The sequence below is a fragment of the Octodon degus genome, unplaced genomic scaffold, assembly GCF_000260255.1.
Source record: "Octodon degus isolate 3935 unplaced genomic scaffold, OctDeg1.0 scaffold00036, whole genome shotgun sequence".
NCBI lineage: Eukaryota > Metazoa > Chordata > Mammalia > Rodentia > Octodontidae > Octodon > Octodon degus.
In genome coordinates, this window is record NW_004524612.1 from 14,192,914 (window position 1) to 14,196,929 (window position 4,016).

General features: G+C 50.8%; 1 pseudogene; it reads right to left on the minus strand.

Moving 5' to 3' along the window:
- Positions 1-6: 6 nt before the first annotated feature.
- On the minus strand, positions 7-643 carry LOC101587551 (annotated as a pseudogene).
- Positions 644-4,016: the final 3,373 nt, after the last annotated feature.

Here is a 4,016-nt window from a genome sequence, read left to right on the forward strand (position 1 = left end):
ACATGAGTTCGCTCTTGCTCCACAGGGCTCAGCCCAGTGGGGCTGCTTCAGTTGTCCAAGAAGACACAGGGTGATGCTGACCAGGTCCCACCTGCTGAGGCCATCTACATGGTGCCCAGCTAGGAGGAGGGGCAGCGGCCACCTCAGTCGGAGTCACAGGCTTCCTGCTCGCTGGTGGCGTCCACAGCAGAGGCCAGACTGTCCTCCTGGCCTTTCAGTCTTTCACGAATCAGCTCGGCGATGGCCCGCTGTGTCCGCTTCTCCAACTTCTCCAGCTTCTTGGCCACATCTCTTTTGAGGTCCCAGTCAGGCTTCCGGGGTGCCAGGTTGGCCAGGTCCACTTCCTCAATGACAGGCTCGGGCTTGGCGGCCTCCAGCTGCTCCTTCACCTTCTCTTCCACTGCAACTGGTTTGGCCTGGGGAACCCGCCTCCTCTTTAGGTCCTCATCTTCCGGGACGTAGTTCCGCAGCCTGAGCTCCCTGTGCTTCTCTCCTTCCTCCTCCTCGTCGCGGAGCTGCTTGGTCTTCAGCTCCCCATCTTCCTTGTCCTTGCGCCCGGTTTTCTCCCGTAGTGCCTTCAGCCTTCTTCCCTCCGCAGCGCCTCTTCCTCTAGCCGGCCCACACCGGCCGCAGTGGTCACCATCTTGCCGGGGACCCGCTCCTTCCTGCCCCCCCCCCAAGAAAAGATTTTAATTCCTCAATTGCTCATAGAAATCCTTCACCTGGTCCCTGTACCCTTTGGGCCTGGGGCTACATTTCCCTTGGGGCAGCTTCTCCTGGATCTGGTGAAAGTGCAGACTCCTGAGCCTTCAACAGATCCAGACTGAGCACGAGAGCAGGTCCACCAGATTTGAGCTGCAGCCCTGCAGTCCCCAGACCTCTCACCACGCCTCCAGTCTGGCTGGACCTTTTGCATCCTCTTCCCAGGATAGCCCTCTTCCACTTCACTGATGTCTCTTATTCTTCTAGGCCTGTCTCTCATGCCTCCTGCCCATGAAGCTGTCCATGGCCACCCAGGTAGAACAAATTCTTTCCTTGACTGGTTTCCGCACTTATAACTTGATCCATTGTCCTTTCCCAAATTCCTGTTGGGATTTAATTGTCACTGCAGCATTACGAGGTAGGGCTGGTGGGGGGTGCTGCAGGCCACAAGGGCTGGATTCAGGCCATTGTCACAAAAGCCGGCCATTGTCATAGCGGGGACTGGTGAGCTATGGCAGAGAGGAACTTGTACCCTTCTCTCTCGCCCCACATGGTGCCCTCTGCCACGTTCTGACAGGGCACCAAAGGCCTGCCCAGATATAGCCTTTGATCTCAAATCTCTCAACCTCCAGAACTGTGCGACATAAATCTCTATTCTTTACAAATCCCCCAGCCTATGGTACTTGGGGCCCAAAACAGACTGCAACAGTGTTCTGAAGATGGGATGCCCCTGCCCCCACACAGACAAAGAGGACGTAAGTGAGAGCCAAGGCAAGAGCAAGCGTATGATATGGGACAAACACGCAGCCCACAGTGTGCTGGCAAGACCAGGCACTTTCGCATGCAGACGCTCATGTACACCTGCTCTAGTCCTCCCTGGCTGCAGGGCCCCAGGTCTGCATTCCTCAACTAGAAAAGGGAGCAGGACACCTCCACGCAGGCAGGGCTGCCAGAGCGTATGCAGGCAGCCCAATTACATCTGAGTCTCACATAAATCTCATTTGATAGTATAAGGATCTCCAGTGCAATATTTGAGACCTAATTCTCGTTTTTAAAATGTACTATTTACATGCACTTCAAATGTAACCAGGCATGCGACCTATTGTTTGCTGAGTCCAGCCACCATCTCCAGAGGTTTTTCAAGGCTCCAGGGAAATGAGGACAAGGTCTGTCAGTGGCAGGCACACAGTAGGCACTCGGCAGAGGCACTTTTTAAACAACAGGAAACCATTAATATGACTTGAGCAAGCGCGTGACAGAACCATCCATCTCCAAGGTTCTAAAATTAGCTCTGGCCAAAAACAATTATTTGAGATTTCTTAACATGCCTGGAAGTGGAAAGCCGAACTCATTGAAAATACATCACGTAAGTGGCTTTCAATTATAACTTTATCTTTTCCAGGTTCTGCCCCAGCAACTTTGTAATCTAACGTTTTTCAAGTGTCTGGAGACTCTGAGCATAATGAATGAGGATAATCATTCTTTCCCAGAATGCTTTGGCTTTGATGATATAGTGTGTCAGATGTATGGTCTGACTCGAATGACAATTGACTAAGTCATTGTTTCCACTCAATTAACTTACAGCCCTCCGTAGCTGAGCCAGGATTCTGAGTTCAGAAAGCCTGACAAGCCCCCTTCTGTCCACAGCCCCAAATCTCAGCCCAAGCCTTCACTTTGAGGATAATGGGACACATTTCCCTCCGTGGGGGACTCCTAGGAGCAAACAAATTTTTGATGAATTAAAAGAGAAACCCTATTAAAACTTTTTCAGTGTGTTTTTTCTCTAGCATCACTAAAGAATAAAATGTGGAAATTCTACCAGGCTAGAAGGTGCCCCCAGAGTTTTTTCTTCCTGGTTTTCTGTCTCCTTATTCTGGGCTGGACAGCTAGAGACAAAATCTCCCAGTTTTGGCCAGATGTCTCCATGGAACAATGGCTTGTGGTTGAAAATGGCATGCGATTCCCAGGTCACTTGCTGGCCTGGGCTCCTAGGAGCGGTCATGATGTAGAAGCCCCCTTCCCACCCCAAAGTAAGACGGAAGAGAAGAACGAACTTTTACAATAGGCTTGAAGCCATTCGATGCTACTGGTTCACTCGGTTACATCGCTACTCCTGTTGTTGGCAGAACTCATTGCTTCAGGTCTTTTGTACTCAGAATGAAATCCAAACACTTCCTGGACTGAGGTCTTACGGACACAGTCACCATGCCCCCTAAAATTCATATGTTGAAGCCCTAACCCCCAATATCTAGACAAGGACTATTGTTAGAGATCCTTAAAAGAAGTGATTAAGTTAAAATGAGTTGTTGGGGTTTGGTGAAATAGCTCAGTGGTCTAAAGCACCTGCTTAGATAAGCTTAGGCAAACCTAGGGACCGCAGTTCGATCCCTGGCACCACATGCTGCACCAGCCCCACGGAGCCAGCACAAAAAAAAGGAAGAAAATGATCTGTTGGAGTGAGCCCTAATCCAAACTACTGGTGTCCTCCGAAAAATAGATCAGACAATATGAATAATAGAGATTAGAACAGACAGGGGACTTCGGGCAGGGAAGACGGGGACAGGTATGCAAGCTAACAAGAGCCCGTGTGTGGCACAAAGCTGGTGACGGAAAACTTCTGGTTACTCACATACACATGTCCTGACTCTCAGGTGGTAATGAGGAGACACCAGCCCGCCCTGGTGCTGGCACCGTGCCCCAGGAGGTATTTTCAGCAGTCGGCATGTACAGTGACCAAGACGAGCATTAGTTGACACTGGCTCCTCAGCTGCCAAAGTCTTTTTCAATATTATAAACATTGTGTGCCTTTAAATCATGTGGAGATCGGATTGGGGCTTCTGTGTACTACAAAAACTTTACTTTGAATCCTCACACCAAACCAACATTTGCCTTGTTGGTTCCAGTTTACAGTCAAAGCAACGAAGGCTCACGAAGATGCATGTTGACCCAAAGCCACAGCTGCTTGAGACATAGCGAAGATTAAGCCAAGGGCCATTTAACCCCAGGGCCTCCGCTGCCACTCCCGTCCACCTCGTGCCATTGCCATGGGACCACGTAGCTCCCTTCCCACTAGAAGGCTGAAAACACTGATTCCAAGAGTCAGAAGAGTGTGACATGGCTGATTCTCTCAGGGTCACCTGGCCTGGGGCTCCCATCCTCTTCTGGGGTCTGGGCCCTTCCCAGTATGCCAGCTACTGGCAGAATTCATTTCCTTGTGACCAGAGCCACTGTCAGCTCCAGGAAGCTCCCTGCAGTGGTGGTCACAGGGTCCCCAAAGACAGCTCTGAACATGGAATGTGCTTTCTTCCCGGGGA